The sequence below is a fragment of the Thermobia domestica genome, chromosome 14 (assembly GCF_964235325.1).
Source record: "Thermobia domestica chromosome 14, izTheDome1.hap1.1, whole genome shotgun sequence".
NCBI classification, from domain to species: Eukaryota; Metazoa; Arthropoda; class Insecta; order Zygentoma; family Lepismatidae; genus Thermobia; species Thermobia domestica.
In genome coordinates, this window is record NC_137467.1 from 56,982,158 (window position 1) to 57,007,354 (window position 25,197).

Here is a 25,197-nt window from a genome sequence, read left to right on the forward strand (position 1 = left end):
GTTCGTGAATATGGTTTTCGTTTGTTAATATTAATCCTAGATACGCATTTGAAAGTAACTTTCCAACCTGCTGTGCAAAGCAAACGAATAGGCTTAAACAGTCAAAGGTAATTTATACTTGAAAAGGTCTATTCTTCCAAATTTTATAATATCGAAACACTATCCCCATTGTTAACCCTTATAGAATCCGGCTTTTACAAGGTGAATTATATACTTTCAGTCAAGCGGCTACAGTATCTTCCCTATTTATCGTAGGATCATGGTTCATACCTCATTTTTTCACAATAGAGCAACCTGTCAAGTAGTACCATTAACATCTCCCTATCGTGTCCCCGAGGCGGGAAATTTTGAGAGAAATCGAGATTTTTCTCTGAAAATAAATTTCTTTTAGCATCTCTGATTGAACCCCCCTGTGTTAACGCAGAGACCTGCAAATCAACTAACAAATACTAAGAGTATACTAAATGTGTGTACAAAATTTCAAGCTTCTATCTTGAGTAGTAAGGGCAGGAAAAATATTTATCAATAATCCCCACAATGCCCCAGATTACAACAAAAGACCCTAATCTCAGGTAAAAAAAAAAAAAAAAAAAATCCTGAGACATCCCTATTTATTCTAGGATCATGGTTCGCCCATCAGTCTCTTCAGAATAGAACTGCCTTTCAAACGGTACCATTTACATGTCTCCATCATGTATCTGAGGCGGGAAAATCGCGAAGAAAGGAGTTTTTTTTTTTTTTGTTAAAATATCCCTTTTTAAAACTTTTTGCCCCTCTGGGTCCCGCCTGTGTAACGCGGGGATCTGAAAAATCTGATAAATACTAATCGGTGGAATAAATGTTTGTGCAAAATTTCAATCTTTTAGATGCAAAAGTAAGCTCGCAAAAAAAAAAAAAAAAAAAAAAAGCCTTAAAAATAGGTTGAATGTGAAATAATGAAGCGTGAATGTGAAATAAAAGCAAGGATAGAAATGCCAAAAGAAGCCTTTAGGAAGAAGAAAAGGCTATTTTGTGGAACCTTAAATAAAAGACTCATAAAGTGTTTCATTTGAAGCGTTGTACTATATGGGCGAGGAACATGGACTTTACGCAAAATTGATGAAAAACGACTGAAAGCTTTCCAAATGTGGGTGTGCAATAGAATGGAAAGAATTAGCTGGGCCGAACGGAAAACGAATGAGAAGGTGTTAGAAATGGTGGGGGAGAAAACAACTATTCTGGATATTATTAAGAAGAGGAATAGAAACTAGTTGGGATATTGGTTAAGAAGGAACTGTATCATGAGAGACCTTTCTGAGGGTATGGTCGCAGGAAAGAGAGGGGGAGGGAGAAGGAGACTACAATTAATGGACGATTTCAAAGCAGACAAATCGTACACGAAGACGAAGAGGTTAGCGGAAGACCGTGGAGCATGGAAGTTGCAGCAAGTGACCTGTCAACAATGACAGAATGCTTGTGATAGTGATGACATAAGCATATGAGGATATACACTCATCACTGTGTAGATCTAAAGTAGATATTTTGATCAATATGTGTCTCGTCTTCAAACAACAAATTTTCCGATGTACGTAAATAATATTGTGTATAGTCTTAATTAATGTACAGTATTAATATATATTTTCTTGTATACCAACAACCCAGCATTCCTGAGATGATTGTTGTTTTTATGTTATATATTCAATGAAAGAAATATACAGCACGACGTCGACCTGACAACGCATCTCCTCCTGACCTCAATCACGCTTACCTTCAACGAGGACCTGCAACGAACTTTTACACGAGGCCCTTAAAGGAGCACAAAGCAGGAAAAAAATAAATAAATGAAAATGTTACCTTGTTCATATAGTGCATTCATGACATGAGTCATGTCAACAATTCTCGCCTTACTTTCACCCTTCTGATGCAGCAAGTTATTTTACTAAATAGAATTTTCTGTACGTTTGATATTAATCATCTTAAAATGTTTTGACGAAGCAGCGAAAATTTGCCTTTGTTTAAAAAATAGTAATTTATATATACGATGCATATTACTGATGTGTTATTGTTGTACTCTTTCTCAAATAGTCAGTCAAGATTATACGTTGCAAGTTCCAGAATACAATTGCTATCACCTTCTCAGGAACTATCTTCGCCTTCTTTGGAACAAATTTCTCGCTGGCAACCCATTGTTTTGACTACTGTTTGGCTGTAACTTGCATTGTGTTCTTCCAAATGTCGCTCCAAACTAATAAGATATATCCTCACTATCCATCAGTTGGGCCATCTATCTGTGTTGATAATAGTATAAACTCAAAGGTGCAAATTTTCCTGGAGGCTAAATGATTAACATATGCATATTTGCCACGGGCAACCCGGGTTCAATTCTGCGCGAGAGTTTGTGTGGTTCGAATCTCACGATAAGCTATAAATCCACGTCTCATACAGTGTTTCTTTCTGTCCTGTTTTTGGGACAAACTGTCCCGCCCCCGGAGCTCTGAGAGTGCCCCCCGGAGACCAAAATAATATGTCTATACCATAATAATAAATAGAATACTATCAGTAGCGCCCCCTTCCCCCCGAACAGTTTCTGAAAGAACACTGGTCTCATATAGCCCCGGTGCCTAGGTTACATGTGTGGGCTCGCTGTTAGTCTGTGGCCAGCAGATATGTTTTTTTGTGAGTTGTGCGGAGGTCAGATCCGATGTGTGAAGCATTATCCATATAAAGGATAACTCTGGTTAATAAGAATGTGATCTATTCAACAAAGACACTTAAATATAATGGGACAGCATAAGAAACCAGTTCTGTCGGGCTTATTAGCTTATATTTATGTGTTTTGCTGTGTTGCGCTGGTACTTTTTTTCTTTCTTTTCCTTTGAACTTCACATACATTTTCTCGGGATTAGGTGTAGGAATTTCGGGGTCACGGTGGCTCAGTGGTACAGCGATCACCTCTGATGCAAGGAGTTTTTAATTCGTTTCCAAGTCAAGTCAAACTGTGGTGGACAGCATCATATCCGTTAGTTCTTTCTAAGTTTTCCCCTTTTCCTCCCACATTTTCATTCCACCAGTTGATTCATAAACATTCCACTTCATTAATCATCCGTCTGTTTGAGTCTTTAGGGCATAATTGCGTTACGTGAAACTAGAAATTTCATTTAAATATCATTTGAAGATAGGAACTGTAAATCAAACCATGACACTTACTGTAAGAAGACAAACCGTAAATCAAACTTATATATACAGTGAAACCTCTACTAACTGACACCTCTATAAAGCGGACACCTCCCGTAGGGCTGTGCGATATCCGGTTTTGAATATCGAACTTCGATATCGACCAAATATCGAAAGTCGATCGATATATCGAATATCGAAATATCGAAGGTTTGATAATATATCGGTCGATAATATCGAAGTATCGAAATATCGAAAAATATCGAAATATCGAAGTATCGAAAAATATCGAAGTATCGAAATATCGAAGTGTCGAAATATCGAAAAATATCGAAGTATCGAAATATCGATGTATCGAAAATATCGAAGTATCGAAATATCGAAGTATAGAAAAATATCGAAGTATCGAAAAATATCGAAGAAAAAAATGCTATGGATATTAGAAACTAGGGCATGACAGTGCTTGCTTCTAAGCTTTCCAGCCACTTTCAGGGCCAGTTCTAATAAAATGTCTCGATATCTCTTAACCGTCAGATAAGGCAAACCGTCAAATGTGAGGTGAAAAATTTTCTTCTATATTTTTCCGGAAAATTTTCCGATTCATAAAAACATACTCCACGTATTCCTATATCGTTGTTTAGCCGTGATGTGAGGTGGAAAATTTTCTTCTATATTTTTCCGGAAAATGTTCCGTTCTTAACAAATATCAGTGATCAAGTAACAGTTCCTCAGTATTCATAAAATTGATTGAAATCATGTATAAAAATGTTAAAAAGTGAAAGATCGTTTAAAGAATCTGAAAATTTTCATGGCTCACACAATTTTCAGTACAGTGAAACCTCCCTTAACGGACAACTCTCAATAACGGACACCTCTATAATACGGACAGAGTTTTTTGTCCCGGTAAAATTATATGTTCTCTTACGGAACAAAACCCTCTCTTTAACGGACGCTCTCAGATACGGACGCGGACAGTCCTTTTTCCCCCCAAACGTTTCAATAACCCCCTCATAACGGACAGGAATTTTTCTCAGTTCTGCGATATATTACAGGAGACAGAAAAGTCTTCTCCCCACAAGTGTATCTATCATGAGTCTAGACCTGGTGAACCATCAAACAGAACAGCTTCAAGCTGAACTTGAAATTCTTCTTTGTTTATGCCCGCAATAAACTGTTTTATGATGGAAATCCTAGAAAAACTTCAAGAAGTTATAACACTCATGCAGGGTCAGTCGTAAGGCCAAAAAATCCATGCATAGATCTTCCCTTCCCTAACAAATTTAGTCCTTTTTCATCTGGGCCTTGCATCTTTCCCGTCAATTTCTTAAATAACAAAATATTGTTTGTTTTACAATAACATTTTCAACGAGCAATGTTTTCTCTCTTACTTTTTTGGAAAAGCAAAATTTTTCTTTTACGTATGATACTGGAACAAGTCGGGGTTTGGGGTTTTCCCGGTTTCTTTTTTACTTTTACTAAGAGGATATTCTTTGCGATTGGGACTGGGTCAATAAATATATGGACTTCCAATAACTTGCCTTTTCACCCATTCCGCCAAAGAACGAATATATTAACACATTCCCCAGTAATAATAATATTTAACAGAAATGAATTTCTCCTTCATCCCTCACAGTAATTCAAATACTTACTAAATAGAGTATTTTCATATTGAATTTTCCGTATCTACGCACATACATAATGCATTTACTATATATTACTGTATACAATTACCATTGTGAGAAATTAAATTTCTGTAACCTCTCTGTAACGGACACCTCTCAATAGCGGACAAAAATTCATGTCCCGTTGGTGTCCGTTATTCAGAGGTTTCTCTGTACTATGTAGGAACAAGTGAAATAATGTTTCATAAATCGAAATATTTTGTGTCTTGTATGCAAAAATTGAAGAATTTTTTATGAGTCGGAAAATTTTCGTCATTTTGAAGCAAAAAGTAAAACAACTTTTTGTGAATCGGAAAGTTTTATTGCTCTGTAGAAACAAATGTTAGGAATTTTCATGAATCGGAAAAGTTTTCATCACGATGTAGAAACAAGTGAAAACACTTTTCATAATCCGGATAGTTTTGGCTATTATGTATAGTGATGTTAGGTGAGAAATTTTCCACTATATTTAACTGCACATTGAGATATACGATTCCTGTAGAGGAAAATTAGAGAGCAACAAATTATAATTTTCCAATTAGATTTCGGGAACCAGAAATTTTCTAATATTTCAAGTTGGGAAGTAAAAATTTACGTAGTGTTTGTCTCTCTCTCTCTCTCTCTCTCTCTCTCTCCCTCTCTCTCTCTCTCTCTTTCTCTCTCTATTATATCTACTTATTTATAAATGTTGCAGAATGTAAATCTATAAAAGTAGTAAAGCTATGAGAAAACAGTCTTATGCGTATTAAACTGACGAAATCTAATATTGTAAGATCAGAGGTGGATTCTGAGGGAAGAACGCATTCAAGTTTTTGAAACATTCTTGAAATGAAAAATCATTAGATTTTTCACTTCATGAAACTTTTTAAGACAATATTTATTACCAATAAATTTTATGGCTAAACAACGATATATGAATAAGTGGAGTATGTTTTTATGAATCGGAAAACATTCATGACTTTTAATTAATTGAAATTTTAAATAATAGAATGGGATATTTGTACTCTACGAAGTCATGTTCTCTGCACTTGGCATACACACACACACACACACAGAGAGAGAGAGAGAGAGAGGAATTGAGTTGATTTTGAGTTAACGTCCCTTTCAGCAGCGAGACCATATAAGACGGGACCAACTGATTAACGTGAACCGAACTACATGAGCTCCTGCTGGGAATCGAAGCCAGGTCTTCCATGCCAAAGGCGCGTATGCTAACCGCTTAGCAACGAAGGAGCTCGCAGATGAAAAGAGAGAGAGAAACACTGTGTAAAATTTTACTTCCCAACTTGAAATATTGGAAACTTTTCCGGTTCCCGAAATCTAATTGGAAAATTATAATTTGTTGCTGACTAACTTTCCTCTACAGAAATTCAATTTCGTAGCTGAATGTACAGTTAAATATAGTGGAAAATTTTCCACTTAACATCACTATACATAATATCCAAAATTGTCCGGCTTATGAAAAGTTTTTCCACTTGTTTCTACATCGTCATGAAAATTTTCCGATCTATGAAAATTCCTTTCACTTGTTTCTGCAGAGCAATAAAACTCCGATTCACAAAAAGTTGTTTTACTCTTTGCTTCAAAATGACGAAAATTTTGCGACTCAAAAAAAGTTCTTCAATTTTTCCATATAAGACAGAAAATATTTCGATTCATGAAATATTGTTTAACTTGTTCCTACATAGTACTGAAAATTATCTGAGCCATGAAAATTTTCAGATTCTTTAAACGAACTTCCACTTTTTTACATTCCTGTACATGAATTCAACCAATTTTATGATTACTGATGAATTGTTACTTGATTGCTGATATTTTTTAGAACGGAAAATTTTCCGAAAAAATATAGCGGAAAATTTTCCACCTCACTTTACTAATGGTATACTGACATGCAAGTCTATTTGACTATATTACATCACTAATTTCTTTAAGCAGAACTGATTGAATTATTTGGTATATAGTAAATTGTAGCTATCATTTTTATAAATATTAAAATATTTGTTTTTTGAAGTTGTGAACACGTCATAACATATTTTGAATATGACAAATATGATAATTGTATGATGCTTTACAAAATAAAAATTGGTAAGGTTTTATTACCTACTCTTAAAAAAGAATTGAAATATTGTCAGGTTTACAAAAACATGTTAGATTTCAGAAGAGTACTGTGCAATTTTTAAAGATAGCACTGTAACATTTAAGTAAGACTTCGCTTATCCAGTCCGGTGGTACAACATTATTGTTTTTTTCTTTTTTAATGAGATTTTGTAAGGAAGAGAAAGTTTATCTTAATTCCTATTTAGTGCAAGTTTTGAGCATTTACTTAAATTCTTATTACTATCACGATGGTGAGAATTATTTTTACGAAAATCTCATTTTCTCTTGTATATTCATTTCAATAAGTTTCCTGTTCACCAGTTATACTCAATTGTAAGAAACAAAGATTCGTAGTATGTATACTATAAAAGTTTGTGTGCAAGTTTAGTTGTAGTTCACGCAGTGGTGCCCCCCCCCTTATGTCCATGACGCACCCCCAATTGTCTATCCGTAGGTGTTCTTCCATGAAAAAATCTACTTTTTGATTAATTTTTACACCCCTTCAAACATATTAATATAGATTTTTATCCCCCCCCAAATATTTCAATGACGCAGTTTGCGTCATAGCCCCCCTCTGTGGGCACCCCTGGTTCACGTAATTTTTGCGTTTCCGACAACATAAGAGGAGTAGTATGTAGAAATTGTATAAATATATCTGGAATATTGTATAAATATATCTGGAATATTGTATAAATATATCTATTCTATCCAATTATACCAGAGTTTATAAACACAGCAGGTATTCATTATTCAGCTCTTTTCCTGTTACACAATGTCGTGTTTGAACGGCTCAGCGCCACAGATGACTGACTAACATCAAGGAAGTTTCGAGAAAACTAAGGATAAGGCTTGCAGATTATATGCGCCCTTATAGATCGCCACATTTTCTCGATTCTGGCATCATGTTGACTATATTGTTTGGGCTTTGATCATGTTTGGCACACAGAATATGTTACAGCCATTTCAGTATAGAACTCAAAATATGCCTTGATATCAGTTATTGATCTGCGGCGCTCAGCCATCTATTTACGGGCAAACTGCACGCAACATTTTTATATTTATTTTTTGTAATTAAAACATGTTTTCTAGTAATTATGGGGACCACCTCCATTATCAAAATATCGAATGGTATCGAAGTATCGAAATATCGAAGTATATCGAAATATAGAAAAATATCGAAATATTTAAGTATTAAAAAATATCGAAATATCGAAGAATATCGAAGTATCGAAATATCGAAAAATATCGAAGTATCAAAATATCGAAAAATATCGAAGTATCGAAATATCGAAAAATATCGAAGTATCGAAATATCGAAAATATCGAAGTATCGATATATCGATTTCGATATTTACAAAATATCGAAATTTCGATATTCACAAAATATCGATCGATCGATCGATCGATATATCGAAGTATCGCACATCCCTAACCTTCCGTAACGGACATATTTTGTAATCCCCAAACACTGTAATAGGAAAAAGCATATTGCCAAACCTCTCTAAAGCGGACACTCTCTAGTACGGACACGGACAGTCTTTCTGTCTTTTATAGGTATTATTTACCTCCGTATTACGGACACTTTCTCTAGAAACAAGTTGAAAAGTACAGTAAAAATACATTTTTTGTAATTCGTACATGTGTCAGCAAGGAAGCACATGAGGATGTGGCAACATTTTGTCTCCTCAATTGTCTGCTCAGCAACCCAGATTAAAGGTCTCTGTTTAACAACACCCTCATGTCCTTTGCTTGCATTCTACTCTCACTCAAACTGTTTTATACACAAAAGTGATTGATAGTTGCCCGCCGTTTGGGATGACAAGTCATTCTACTGTTCCGCTGGAATCTCTAACCAAGCTGTAAACAAGTTCGGTATTTTTTACCCGCGGGTACGCAAATTGTCTCAAAAGTCATTACTGGACTGCAAATAACTCACAAATTAAAGCAACACACCGAAAACGTAGTAAGTAGCGATAAGTGTAAAGTGCAGAAAACTATAACATCTTATTTCCATGTTGTGCCTCGAACATAGAGTACTGGATGGCGCAAGGTAATGCAGGTACAGTAACATTTTGGTAATATTCGTGAATACATGATTCATGCAAAAATATTTTTTCTAATTGCATAATACTTTGTACTAATTTACGTAAGAAGATATTGAAACCTCTCTAAGGCGGACACCTCTCTATATAGCGGACAGTTTTTGATTCCCCACGGCTGTCCGCTTTAGAGAGGTTTCACTGTATATATATATATATATATATATATATATATATATATATATATATATACTTGCTATAAGAAGATATAGACTGTGGCTAATGTTAGGGTGATAGTATTTCTGTTCTGTTTCATATTGATGAACATCCAGGGTATCATAAATATTTTTTTTTCTGAAAATAAGGGAAGCTAACGTTCATTTTATACCGTTTATATGCTACGGTACATGTACGTATGTAGTAAAGGCAACCTTTCAAATGTGCTCATGATATGGACACTCAGCCCCACATATTTATATATGCATTGGACAGATCACTTCCAGTTAACACTTTGAATTTGCTTAATATTGGGTATGGAAGTTTCTTTGAACACTTCTTGTTGATTCAGTAGCACCCTATACATTGCGCTTTCAGTGAAATGAATAGGGGCGGACCAAGACGAATTTTACCAGGGCAAAATGACTTTTAGACGCCCCTCTAATCCTAACCTATATTTGACGTTTTATTACAATGGTTTTAATATTTTAAACCTATTTTTCAAAAAAAAAAAAAAAAAATATTACTCAAATACTTGATATAGACTTAAAAATATACATATTGTATCAATTACATTGTTTTTATTATTATTATTATTATTATTATTAGTAGTAGTAGTAGTAGTAGTAGTACTACTAGTAATAGTAATAGTAGTAGTAGCAGTTGTAGTAGTTGTTGTTGTTATGTACAGATATGTATAAACAAAAACAAAATCGAACAGTATTTATTGAATTGAATTGAATACATAATGGTGACATGATTAGTGCTATATTAAAAATTGTTTTGTTACATCAATAACATCAGGAGTCATTCTACCATATATCAGACTATGTAACAATCTATTCTAATAATTTGAAATACCAATAAATACATTTCACATAGTTGAACGTGTTTTACCTGAAGGAAGGATTCAAATTTAGCCCTTTTTTTTTTTTTTTTTTTTTTTTTGGTAGTGCCGCTTTTAACCCCTTATGTTGTTGCAAAGTGGTATATTCGATTTCACAAACACTGTCGAAATTAATGATTTGGCAAGAACTGTACATAGCAGGGTTGGCAAAAACCATGCTTTTTATTTTTAAAAAACACAAGAAGTTTTTTTGGTTTAAATATTTTTTAAGCCAGGTTTTTTGGTTTCAAAAATTTGCTCTATGTACTTATAGATCATATGGACACAAATAAGTTTGTTTCACTTTGGTGTTATTATGCAACAACCGGGTTACGCTGGAAGGGGTCACATAAGCTTAAAGTGCAGTCCAAACCGTTTCTCGACTTACATCCGATACAAATTGTCTTCCATTTGAACTCGAAACCGGGACTAATTGACCACAAATGTGATATGTCTGCCGACTCACTCACGAAGAACTCCTGATACGTTGTACTGATCTTTACATACTTTTAATATAATTGTCAGATTGTCAAGAGTCATTTGAGAAGGACAAAAAGATAAACAGTTGCACAAGTGAAACCATTATACAGAATTACATATGGACAATTTGGAAATACTACAGAGTACAGAAGAACTAATTAAGTCCAAATTAGTTTACTACGACTTTTTCTAGTCCAAGTTAAAGAAATACAACGACAATTTGCATATCAGTAAGAAAAGTGAATAAAGATAAGAATTATTTGAGTCCACTTTGGCTCTGACCCATTTATACATTAATAGATACCAAAGATACTTCTGATTTCAGTAAATGCCTCTCGTGGGGTTTGTATGATTTCCCCCCCCATAAAGTACGGTTTTTCGATGTATTTTATCAATAGTAAACTATTGAAACGAAACAATATTTAGAATTTTTCTTTGATTGCAATTCCATAACAGTAATAACAAACTATTTTTAAAAATCACAAAAGAAACATTCATAACTTACGTAAAAAGTTATTTTTATAGTATAGGAAAGGTTCCGAATATCGGATACTGTTTGAAGAAAAAAGGAATAAAATCTTTACCAACAGATATTTCATTGATGTATCCTTTTCAAAATGTTCTGTTATGTTTCTAGATTGTAATTTGAAAGTTTCGAGGTAATAAGGAAATATTAAAAGAAAGATACATACACTTTGGTACAAAGTGGCATTTTTCTCAGTTCTGAAAAAGGTTGTTGCCCAATATCGGATAGTAAGGGGTCTTAATATCGGACGGATATTAAATGAGAAGGATTTAAGGAAAACCACAATTGGAGAAGACTGTGCATTATTTGAAATGATATTACATGGTGTAAATAAAACGTAAAGGTGCAAAACATGTAGATTTAACTAAACTTTGTTCTATATAATATACTACTTTCTAAATATGCGCATATGTAAATTTATCTTAATTAAACATTGTTCTACAAAATCGTAGACGTTTTCAAGATGTAGATTTACTTTGAATTAAACATTGTTCTATCAAACAGACAACTTTGTAGATATTTAGATTTTCTGGTACTTAAACATTGTTCAACAAAAAATCTACTTTTCAATAATGTAGATTTATTTGTAACTAAACGTTCTTCTACTAATCTGTAGTAGGATCTACCAAGAAGTTAAATTACTGGCAATAATCACAAACAAAGGATTTCCACGTTTTTCAATCAGTGCCTGCATATAGCTCGTGTGCCCACTTAAGACATTGCATACATCGTATCCATAGTTCACCACCTTTGTTAAGTTTATACGGCTGTGAACAAAACATTGAAGATTTTGGATGCCTTGAGGAACCCCATTTTCTTTCCCTTGACGACAGCAACAGCCAGGAGCATAACCCCAGAATCCTACTTCTTCCTTCGAGCGATTTCTGTCGACTGTAATAACCGAAGAATGACATCAGCAAAACCGTTCCCTAATATCTAATATCCGATATTTGAAACCTCAGTACTATCCGATATTTGACAACGTAGGTCGTGTTGCAACTTTCAACTATATATATCACGTAAACAGAAACGAACTACCAAAACATCATTAATTTAAGACTACTCTTCTTAGCCTATATTATAAGTATAGCATGAATATGACTAGGTTATCTTTATGAACGACATAACGCAATCAACTGCAGTATTGGAAATATTTCATAAGGTCAAAATCACACACACACACACAAAAAAAACTTTACCACACAAATAAATATGTTGCAAGAGATATCATAATTGGTGTGCAGTTACAATAACGACCGCTAGTCTGCAGCACCTCACACGGAATATTTCTCGGTATTCGATATTGGGAAACCATCCGATATTCGGCATCTTGACCCTATAATCTGTTTGAGTAATGAATGGGGAATTTAGGTCTGAATATAATACGAATAATATGCGGGAGTGACACGCGATAACTCACAAATGTGTGTTCAAGATTTTACCAACACACACTTTTACGAACATTTTTCGTTGTTTGGTTTAAACCAGTTTTTTTTTTTTTTTTTTTTTTTTAAAGCTGGTTTAAACCAGCCAACCCTGGTACATAGCGAAACAATAGCATCTCTTAGACACTAATTTAAACAAAGGCCGACAGTTTGGCGCGACGGTGTCGCTTCTAAGAAATCAAAAGTAGTGCTGTATATACAGTTCCCCTCCAGTACCACTTTAAAAGAGTAACATACTGTATATAAAATCCAATAACATTCATTGCCTGGGTAAAGTTCACAAACCGCTATAAACAATACGAACTCCCCTCCACTCTTTCTTCTGCATGCCCAAGGGCGCTGATTTCTCTGTAAATTTGTGGAAGGGGTGTTCAGATGCAGAAGGCATATAAGTGGATTTTAAGATAAATTTCATTCAAGCTATTCCAAATATTGTCTATTCATAAATACAATTCGGTGGGCGCACATGATCTTTGAGGGGGCGGGCCCCCCAGGATCGGCGCCCTTGTACATGCCATGTCTCCATTTGTCAATACAGGCCCCCTAATACTATGAAACTAATCTTTTATGGTGGGATGAAAAAGTATTATGTAATTTACGCTACTTTACAAGAATATAAACCAAATGAGTAAGTAGAAAACACGTTATAAAATTTACTTTTTGTGGCTCGTTTAGTCGCCCCCTGACTGTGGCGCCCCGGGAGTCGCCCGGTCCTTTGTCCGTCCCTGGAATTTAACCACATACCTGTTTTCTTTAAAACGACTCATACTCAGTTTGGCACTGGCACCAGGAGCTGGAGTAGGCATTTACCTTTGCATACTATTTTGTAGAGGTTAACAAATAAAACAGTTCTGACCAGAGCAGAATGAAATATATTAAAAACTATACTTACAATGTGTTACAGTTTCAAGGACCTAACGTCCTCTTCATCAGACACCAACACTTTACTTTGTAGAGGTAATGAATGATTTACCATTTTTCGTTCCTAGTAAATAAAATCAAGCATAAAATCAGATATTTTCTATTGACGGTTAGGTATGTCAGAAAATAAATTCTCTACTCCATATAAGGTTACCATATTTCTGCTATTCCTAACGGGACCCTGTGGTGGTAGATAAATCTTCCAAACCGAGACACTCTGGTGGGAGTTTTACTTTCACTCCTTCCATCGGTAGAAAGTACTTAAACATCTGAAGCCATTTTTATTTAATTTCTGTTGAATGAATCATTGTTGATAATTAGGAGTGTAACACTTATCTTAGTTCATAATAGTGCTCGATTGTCTCAAACCACATACAATTACGCAGAATAGTTCATCAGAGAAATGCTTTTTAGATATACTCTGCCTTATGCAGAGTCATTTTGACGTATGATTAGCGTCATACTAAAGGCCTGACTACTGCTGGAAACATGAGTTAGTCGAACTCTAGTATCACACTAATCTGCATAAGGTCCATTGTGTCTTCCATTATCAATATCAATGTTACAATAGTTAAATTTTATGACTGAAACCGCCTTCCACACCCAACGGTCCTGTGGTGTCACCTACCGCCCACCTTGAGAGTCTCGTTCACCCTTTCCAACATGAAGGCCAGCAAGCTGTGCCGGAACCGATCGTCACCTTTATTAACTGGCCCTCGTTTATTGCTGTATGACCTTCAAAAAACAGCAACCTCCGTGCTCTCCAGAGTCCAACTATTAACCTTGGATGTTAACAGAATTGTTCATTATTGTGAGATTATTCCATTTACATTTACCTTGTCACAGTCATTGTACGAAGCACGTAGTTTTCTTGTTTGTCACCATGCAAACATGCGTTTCTTATACTGGTTCATCTGATTTGTGGTATGTTGCTGTTTATAGATCATTGACCGCCAAATAACGTCAAAAATATCACAACTGAATACTCAGTCGTACATCTCTTAGACCTTGTAGAGGAGATTATGAATTTTTATTACATCCTTATTCAGCGGCGTATTTACGATTTTGTTTCGGGAGGTCTTTGCCTGGAAATGTGAAAATTCTGCTAGATATTTCATTTACTTTACTATACTAAGTAAGATTTCGGGGGGGGGCTTAAGCCCGGAAGTAACCCCCCTAAATACGCCACTGTCCTTATTGTAGATTAGCCACAGATGCGGATCTAGAAGATAGAAACTGAAGGAGCAACCAGAACCCAGACTATGATAGGTATATCATGAGTTTACTATGAACTTTCAAAAATATATAAATAATAGCTTCAATTATTTTCGTTACTCAGAAAACTGGGGGGCCTAGGCCCTCCCGACCTCTGATTCAGTTGTATTCCGATGTACTTACTGTATGACGTAGGAGTGCGCTTTTACAATTTATGACGAGAGGGAAGGCAAGAGCAAAGAGGGGAAAGGGTAAGGAAGGAGAGAAGATAAGCAAATATTGGCAGTGTACAGATAGTCATGGATGCAGAACCTTTTATCAACGTCAGATCATGTGCCATCTCTTTCCCCTCCAGTGTTTCTTCCAGACTTTTTTTTTTGGGGGGGGCACTGCCTTCCGGAGCTCTTAGAATGCCCCCCGAGGACACCAAAATAATACGTCTATAATATAATAGTAAATAGAATAGTACCAGCAGTGCCCCCCCCCCCCCGGTACATTTTTTTTTCTGAAAGAACAACTGTTTTCCTCTCACTGAGAAGGCGACCACCGAAATGTGACGTAACAGAACATACAGCTGGAAATGATTGTTGCATATTATTGTAGTGACTCTAGAAATATTAAAATGGCTTTTATTTTTCAGTACAGCACCTAGTTTATATTCGCGGCAACATTAGGTTGATTTCCTGGTATAAACTAAAGTAAAACTCCCCGGCACAAATTCTAAAGGGCTTACGCAATCCAGCAGGCGATAATGAGTTGGGAAGCTGTGATCAGCTCATAATGGCGCCCTTTGCTATTAGTGTTGGTTATCTTGACTGGTTACTGCTACGCCTTTGTTCAGATATCTTTCTAGCTACCTCCCTGTGTTCGGTAAATACCGAGAAAAAACTGTCTCCCACTGGGAATCGAACAAAGGATCACCTACACTATCAGAGTTTGACATCGAAGCGGAATAAGGCAGTGCACCTTCCCTACTTTTTAAAATTTCAGTTTGTATTTTAAAAAGTGGGGAACGTCGTTATTCATCTTCGAGTACTTACCACGTGAACGTAATATTGTAACAACGTTTTCAATAAATTATTATTAAATACGCACATAAGTACCCCGAAGAAGCTTTAACAATGAAACGGTGGATTGCACTTTCAAAGTATAACTCTGTGAAGTTTCCCTTTTTGTATAATTTTATTAGAAAATAATAACGTGAAAAAATTTTTAAATAGTAACAACAACTTCAAGTATATAATGAAACTCTTTATACAATCGCTTACTTCCTTTGGCATGAGAAGTCACTTCTCGCTGTGTGTAAAAAAAAAAAAAAAAAAAAAAAAAAAAAAAAAAAAAAAAAAAAAAAAAAAAGTGCTTCACTAAAGCATACGGTGCACAGCATACTTAAATGATACAGATACTTATCAGTTTAAAGGGACTATATTGGTTCCCAATCGAATTCCTGTTCCTTCCTAATCCAGTTCCTGTCATTTATAGGTAACTCGATTAAACTAGTATCATTAGGGAGAGGGGTTTGTGGCTTTGTGTATCGTGGAACCAACTGAGCTTAGGAGGAAGGTAGCCTTTGGGGAAGGGTCGTTGCCGCACCAGTGATTGTGAGTGAGATAACAGTGGCCTTAAAAAAAAGGAAAAAAACTTGAGTTTCAAATTCGTATTCTTCAACTAAACAAATGCCGCTCGTTTCCGAGCTTGCGGTCACTATGATAAATCAAATCCTATTTGCTCAAAGATCGGTGATCAGCATGGAAGAATTACATTAAGAAAAAAAAAAAAAATCCCACTTTCGTCAACTTCCTCGAGCAATGTATTAGCTAATCAAATGGATGAAATGTCCATTTTCCTTACTTTTCTTTTAATGTTGGCTAAAATGTATCGGTTTTGTTTGCTCCTTTTAGCATGCCTGCTGTTTCTTCTTTTGCACACGGCGTTCTTCTCCAGCATCGCATTTCGAACGCTTCTAGTTCTCTCTCTCTCTTTTTTCCCCGGGCTGCCCATGTTTCTTTTCTGTGCAGAGCTTCACTCGACTCCGTGCAAAGCTCTTAATTAAAATGTATTTAAATATCTTATTGTGTTCGGTTAGCTTAAAAAAAAAAAAAAAAAAACGCCCTACATAAAACCCTCAGAAGATTATTGATGTCAGAAGTCGAGTCTGGAATCTTTTTATCGCAGGAGAACAATGTAAACTCTTGCTGATTCCTCCCTATTGTCATTTTTGTATTTGATTCTTCAACAAAAGCACTGGTTAATGGTGATCGGAACGAAGAGGTAGAAATCTAAAGAAAGAACGTAGAACTCGTGACTAATTTTCGATATCTGGGTAGTATTATTATTGAGGGTGTTAGCGCAAACGTGAAATAAAAGCGAGGATAGGAATGCTGGAAGAAGCATTTAGAAAAATGAAAAATATTTTTTATAGGGTCTCGAGTAAAGAGTTAAGAAAGAGAGTCATAAAATGTTTCATGTCGAGTGTTATACTGTATGAGACAGAAACATGGAGATTACGCAAAAGTGATGAAAAGAGATTGGATACTTTTCAGTTGTGGATGTGGAGAAGAATGGAGAGATTTAGCTGGGTCAAATGGAAGACGAACGAGTCAGTATTAGAAATAGTAGGGGAGAATAGAACAGTTTTAGATATAATTGAAAAGATGAGGAGAAACTGGTGGAGACATTGCCTGAAAAAGAATTATATCGTGAGGGAAGTAGTATTATAGGGAGCAAGCTTGTTTACCAGCGGTGGCTGAGGTAGAGGGGACAAATTTTCAACATTTTTTCTGCCTGACTCTTGCGATACTCCCTTACCCTCCTTCTATATGTCAGCGTTGCCAGGGGTAGAAAATTGTCACGACAATGTCATTCTGAAGAGAGTGTGAGTTGGTTATTTGTTGAGTGCTGTTGTGGTTGCGGTTTTGTTGCTTATTATTCATTTGACAATGGCTTCACAGCGTAAGAGGGCAAACTATACACAGCGAAGCTAGAGAAGTAATGCTAGACCGCTCCGCCACGCGGGTGGTTATAAAATATAGAAGGTGAGTAATATGCAAAATGTACCCAAATACGGTAACTGCTTATGCAAATTTGTAAATGAATTAAAAAAAAATATTTCGATAGGGATTGCATAAACTCTAATTAAGTGAATATTAGGTGAATTTTTTGATAACGCACTGGCAACCCTGCCCAGGACCGTCGAGTGACCGTTTCTTGGTGACGGGCATATGGCACCTGTAAATTAAATCTGAATTCCTCAGCCTCCCATTAAAGCCAGCTCCCTATAATAGAAGGTGTGATGTCAGGAGAAAGTGTCTATTATTGATGGATGACATTAAAATAAGACAAAAAGGTTAACTAAAGACATTGGTACATAGAAGCTTCTCAGCTTCTCAGTAGGTAGCTTGCCAATAATGGCAGAATATCAATGATAATGATTAACTGGTCAGCAGCGACATCACATCAACTACAATATTGAGAGAAATCGATAGTCGTTGTGTGGACAAATATTTACTGTAATGTACAGTAAAATGATATCGACAGAAGTCTTGCAGCTTTCTGTCTATTGATTGTTATGTACCTGAAAGTGGAAGAATAAGTGAACGCACCGGTAAGTTCAAAACTCAGTGAAACGTATTCAGAGAATACTGAAATTAGGTAATAACACATTTTAAGTACGGTTAAGGCAGATACAACATTTGATGAGCATAAAAAATACGACGGAAATAATATAATTGATGATCTGCGCATACACCATTCAAGTAGAAGCCTCTACTTTTATAGTTTATACAGTTTCATTCGTTCCACATTGATTTCATGCTTTTACCATTTATTTTTAACTATTCTTCACTGTAAAATGATAATTAATAGTATTTTCTGGGTATGTAAAAAAAAAAAAAAAATGCAGCACATGTGCTGGTTACTACACACTCCACAGATATCTTCGATTCCAGTGACATTTGCTTGTCATTTTACACTCTTGATAGATCTACCAATAGTAATCAACACTGTAATACATTAATAAACTCTGCTAAAGACAGTAAAGAAGATCATGGTATTCCAAGAATGGGATATGGATAACCACTTCTCTACATATCCTTTTTATTATAGTCAGCATGCCTTACATGTATATTAAACATGCCTTTGCTACTGTACAGGAACATTATAGATGGACTAGGGAACATTATAGATGTGGATAACTAGCGTTAAATTCGCCAGATTTTGACTGATTGATTTCATGAACGAACTCATCTGAGATATTTGCAGTATCTGTGTATTGCAAGAAACAGAACACAAAAAGTCGTTTTCGTTTAAGAATTATCGTGTGGAATAACGGACGGACGGGCGGCGGACGTACTAACAGAGTACAGTGTTACAAAACACAGTGCGTGATCTTAATATGCATTAATTGTAAGATCATAAGTAATATTCTGTCATTGAGAAGTTATTGGCGTCCATGCACTAGGGTCGTCTATTTCTCTTCTATGTTTTGACAAGAATTGCTTTTTTTTTTTTTTTTTTTTTCTATCAGGGCTCGCGGTCTCAGGATTTATAACCACATTCGGTAGAACGAATTAGTAACTACTGATTCTCTATTAAAACCGATTTCAGTTTCAAAATAGTTTTGGTTTTCTTTTAAAACAGATTTTGGAGAGAACCAAAATATCAGTTTTCCTCCAACCGGTTTTCCCCATTCCTAATTTAATATTATTAATATATTTCTTTCATGTCATCTAATTATTTAAATATGAATACGAAACTGTATTGATATTAAATTGCAACAATATTAACCCTTTTGGGACTTTTGTTATAGATCTGTACCATGGTGTCCATCTTCGGAATTTGCTTTATAAATCTCTCGTAAAGCTTTTTACACCTTTTTTTTTTTTTTTTCATTCATTCAAGTGGCGATGCGTCAAAGAATATGTTTTGTGGGCATTTTGCAGTCACGCGTGCGATGCCTGGGGGCCCAGTGACGTCACAAACATGGACGAAGGAAAAAGAAAAGGGTGCGCCTCGTTTGCGCACAGTTTTCTCCCAAAGATCTACGATAATCTGTAGTTGATTGACAGCTGACCGAAAAGTATAAAATCGTGGTTTTGCGCACAGTTTTTAAATGTGACGTTGAAAAATCTCACTATAATCATGCTTAAGCAAATCATGCAGTTGCGCACAGTTTCAATACTTTAGAGAATATGGGTAAATATTAAAGATACCAAAGAAATATTCAATTCTGTTGTTCAATGTTTATTATATTCAATTCTGCTGTATGGTACAATTTTTACAACTTTAGTCCTTGAAATTTGCGTTCTACAACTTTAAGATATTTCATTCTCGAAACTTCGCTGTGTGTGGAGTTTTGAAAGTACCTGTATAATTTCATGATTTGTTCCCTCCTTTGAATTTCTTCTTTCCTTTTTGGTTTCGAATCACCTCTCCGTACCGAAGCGATCGTCAAACGTGTTTCATGCTGTATTTCAAGTAACACTGATACTACCTTAAGGACATCAGGTGCACTAGAATAGAACTGGCTGTTGTAGTGACGGTGGAAAGATTCTGGTCCTTTGTTGTCCTAGGTGCTGGAGATGGTTCACAAGGCCACATCCTGGAGGGTACCTGAAAAGAAAAGGTAATCATGAATACCATATCCTATCACCGCTTAATTTTTTATTTTGAAATAATATTTTGATTTTCAGAACTACTATAAAGTAGAAACTAATTTTCGGATCTCATTTCATATAATACTTTACTATTTCTGTGCGCTATTTCTATATTCATGCCTTTAATTTCTCAAACGAGAATGCTTCTAGCCTATATGCTAGACAGTGTTTAATTACTTTGGCTGGAGACCTTCTACCTCTTTAATTATGATATTTATCATTCTTTAATAGTTAAAACTAAGTTAAGTGCTTTTTCCCAGATCGGGACGGATGTAAGCCACAGGGTTGTTATTACCCCCAAAATTCATTATATCTTTTACATTTATCAAACCAGAATGCTATGTGTGATTTTCAATATTACCTGCAATTATCTTCGATGTAGTTGTTCAGCATATAATCTGAAAATCTAAATCCTTAGGTGTCAGGTGCCACCAAATCCTGATGTTTTCATTGCATGTAGGGAGGACTATTTGTGCTGCATCATTGACGTACAGAAACCTTTCTCCAGCCTTAGTTGTATCTTCGTCCTATTTTTCAATTGTTGAATAGCTTCGGTGATATCTTTTGGCTTACCTGGCATTTTCTTCCTCCGAGATCGATACATTGCTTCTATGTATGTTTTCATAACCTTATGATCAAGTTTGTTCAAGCTTGTCATTTTTGAAATCTCCTTTCTTATGACTTTATTTGGCCATTCGTCAAGGCATTCTACAGCACGACGTTTACAGTTTTCCCTCAACAAATGCCTGTTAACATTTTCAATACTCCCTTACCCTGCTTTCAGTACTATCAACTTCAATTGTATCCGAGCATATTTACAAGGTACACCTGCAAAATTTACGGGTTTGTTGTAAGTAATCAATCATTAGTAGACGGAGAAAATGAGCAGGTGCCTCACCGAAAGGTCTATAGATTAACTCTGCTACTTTTGTATGAAAATGTATTCAAAACGGAAAATGTTCGAAATCTTAGAGTATTAGTTAGTTTACATCCACTGCTTCATTACCTTACTTTAGCCAGTGGAGAGGCACAGTAAGCTACGTTTAAACTCAAGGATTATAAACGTCAACATAGTCTGTAGAAATTAAAATTGATCACAAAGCAATCTGAGAAGAACAAAAGTTTCGGCTCTTACCAATTTAGAAAGTCTATTTTAACTTACCTCCTTATTGATCCTTCTCTTCCTTCACGGAAAAGACGATATTTATAACCTCCCATTATTATGCATGGTGCGTCTTTCTTCGTAGTTGACATCTCGAACTCCATACTGTCGTCTCAGTTTCAACAGATTACAATTATTCTCAGTATCCTCCAGTATATATATTCATATCTGGTAGTTAACAAGTTCCAGAGACGCGGAAAGTGGTTCCAGATTGGTTACCGCCAGCCAACCCTGTGACAGCTACCAAAAGAGAACTACAAAAACGAATTTTTAATTAACGAGCTACTGCCAAGTAAAAGTCGTTACTTAAAAGTTCATTTTTGTAGTTCTCTTTCGGAAGCTGTCACGGGATTGGCTCCCGCCAGCTGGCGGTAACAAATCAGGAACCATTTGCTGTCTCGCTATGTATTCTGTTAGATAAATGAGTTAGTGTGTTTGGAGATGCCAAGAAAGTAAGGTAGTTGGAGTTACTTAGGGAATTTAATAAATTAGTTTATTTTATTTAATCAAATGAGTCCTGTCTTGTTTTGCAAAAAAACTACAAAATATATTGTATATTAAGATCAAAGAATGAATTGGCAACGTTGCATACCATTTTGTGCGCAAAAGCATTAAAATGATTATTTGTTTTGCTTCTTATCTGCATGGAATGATAATCTGGAAGAAAGTGTGCGCAAAAGCATTGCACCCAAAAGAAAAGGGTGAACTTAAAAAAAAAAAAAAAAATCTGACACATCACTATTAACCCTAGGATCATGGTCCGTATCTCGTTGTGTTCGTAATGAAGGAATGTTTCCAACTGTACCACTCAAATTTCCCTATTATGTACCAGAAGCAGGAATATCCCCCAAGTGGAAAAAGGGGACTTTTCAGATTTTTCCTTTTTGGGGAATTCCTCCCCTCAGGTACATGATACGGACATGTGAGTGGTACCGTTTAAAACATATCATCATTCCGAACAAAACGAGGTACGAGCCATAATCGTAGGGTAAATAGAGATTTTTTTTTTAAAAAAAGAATTTTTCCCCTATTACATATTTTTAGTCAGTGTGTTTAGTAAAGTAGCTACAGTGTCATCCCTATTTATCGTAGGATCATGGTTCGTACCTCATTTTATTCGTAATGATGCAACGTTTCCAGCGGTACCACTACCGTTGTGCTGTCATGTACCTGAGGAGATAAATTTCCGTAAAAGGGAATTTTGAAATTTTGAATTTCCCGTTACTTCTTTATACATTTTGGGCGGGAATTCCTCCCCTCAGGTACATGATAGGGACATGCAAGTGGTACAATAAATAATCTTGGTGCTAGAGCTGATTTACCAAATTTCCCTCCCCATTTTTGGGTAATGATTAGTAATGAATTGTTATTCAATAAGCTCTAGCGTCAAGTGTGTTCATTGGATCATGATTCGTACCTCATTTTGTTTGTAATGAAGCAACGTTTCAGACTGTACCACTCACGTGGCGCTAGCATGTACCTGGGAGAAATTCCTGAAAAAGTGATTTTCCCTGACAAAAAAACTTTTTCCCAATTTGAGCGGGATTTTCCACTTCTGGTACATAATAGAGTAATTTGAGTGATACAGTTGGAAACATTGCTTCATTACGAACACAATGAAGTACGAACTATGATCCTACGATAAAGAGTCTTGACACTAGAGCTTATTGAATAACAATAGATTAGTAGTTATTAGGAAAAAATGAGTCGGGAAAAAATAGTAAATGATTTTAGCACTACGACTACTTACCCCAGGATTATTGGTCATACCTCGTTTTGTTCGGAATGAAAAAAAGTTTTTTTTTTTTTTTTGGTAACATTCGGATGTCCGTACTGGAGAGAAATTCGCGGGAAACGGGGACTTTTTCCCACTTTGGGCGGGCTTAGGTACATATTGGGGAAATTTGACTGGTATAGTTGGAAACACTGCCTCATTCCGAACAAAACGAGATATGGACCATGATCCTACGATAAATAGTCTCGACACAATAGCTGCTTGACTGAAAGTCGACAATTTATCTTAAAAAAAAAAAAAAAAAGTCTCAAGAGGGTTAACAGTAACAAAGTCGGATAAGTCGCGTTTTGCTTGCTACCAGTTGACAGTAGCGACACCATGTGACTGAAGTTTGCTCTGAACGATCGTAGTACTTACTGTTTCGCAAGTGATTAGTTCAGTGGTTCTCAACAGGTATGTCGCGACACATTGGTGTCTCACGCAGTCCGATAAGGTATGTCGCAGGATTTTAAAATGTTAAAATCATTACACATTAATTAATTAGTTAAAATCATTTTTGAGATAAACTGTACCAGTCAGCGAACTGAGTATTTAACTTCAGCTCTGAATCAGTGCATCGCAGTTCGAACCAAATTATGAGAAACTTGAGTCATTAGTAGGGCTTAACATTACAAGGATTTTGTAAAATATACAATTGTTGCTTTTAATAAATCATATTGTCACGCCTAAAATTTTCTTTTTTCCCCGTGGCATTCTCTTAAAAAGTTTATCCATGACTGACTTAGCCCATTCTATACATCATTCATTTTCAACAACTTAAAAAAGTTCGTTACTGAATTCTCTCTGTCTGTCTGTCTGTCTGCGATTTTTTTTCAGTTTTGAGTCCTCCATTCGATAGAGCATCAAAAACTATCTGAGAAAGTGATGGAAGTTTCCGCGTCACTCTAACCGTTCCCATCTCTGGAACCATAAGTTATAAAGACATGCTATTAATGTTGATCAATAGCTAAGAGGATGGTGAACATTTTGGTAGCAAATAGTAACTGGTCGTCACTGGCTAACTGGCCACCGTTCCCCAGATATTGGCCAAAAAAGTTCGAATTTCAGGAGATTTAAAGAGCCATGTCTCGGGAAGCGTAAGTCACTGAGAGATGATATTGTGCGAGAAACAGAAGAAGGTGCGGATTATATATATAATATATATATGCTTTTACATGTAGGAACAATCACAGTTATCCTTCCCGCTTCATCTCTCCATTCTTTTTAAATTGGTTCTGGCAGTGCTCTTGGAGCATTCTCAACTGGTTCCTCTTTCCCTCGTATCTTCTGATCACATTCTTAATTTTCAGTGTCCAAAACACTTTCTTTTTTTCCTCTTTAATAACAGTATTATTACGAAAGGTAATTGGATATTTCTCTAATTTTGGCAAAAGATTAACTTCCTCATTTGATATGCAATATTAAAATGAACAGTGGACTGGATTGTCATCTCTGGTGCGTTGGTTCACCAGTTCGATCCAGGCGCGCGCTAAATGGGCTTTGAGTTGGGCAAACATCATGTACTTGGGTTTCTTTTCCTCCCACTTTCTTCATTCCAATATTTCATCGATTATAATCACCGTCTTCCGTAGCCTTAGTGCATAATCATGGAATGTTAAACTTAAAAATCATTATAATAAGAGAGATTCTGTAGGTTAGGTGTTCAACATTTTTTATAAAGGGAAAAGTAATACGTTTTGCTAGTATAAGCTGCGATATTTAATCAGAGAAAATTATGGTGGTAGTTAAGCAATCAAGAGCAAGAAGGAAACCTGTATACCAAAGGCGCTTAATATTTTTTGTTACTCGAATAATGTCTCCGTCGTTGTTTGAATTATGAAAAAATGCATTATTCGAATAACTAATTATTCAAAATTTAACAATTCTGGGTTCAATTCCCGGTAGAACTCATGTGTTTCGGCTTGCACGTTAAGTTGTAGGTCTATGTCTTGTATAGCCTCACTGCTG

The 25,197-nt window shown here is 35.7% G+C and overlaps 1 protein-coding gene across 1 annotated transcript in view; it reads left to right on the forward strand.

Moving 5' to 3' along the window:
• Nucleotides 1-25,197, forward strand: part of lilli (AF4/FMR2 family member lilliputian) — a 561,135-nt gene that overhangs the window by 154,090 nt on the left and 381,848 nt on the right. The window lies entirely within an intron of this gene.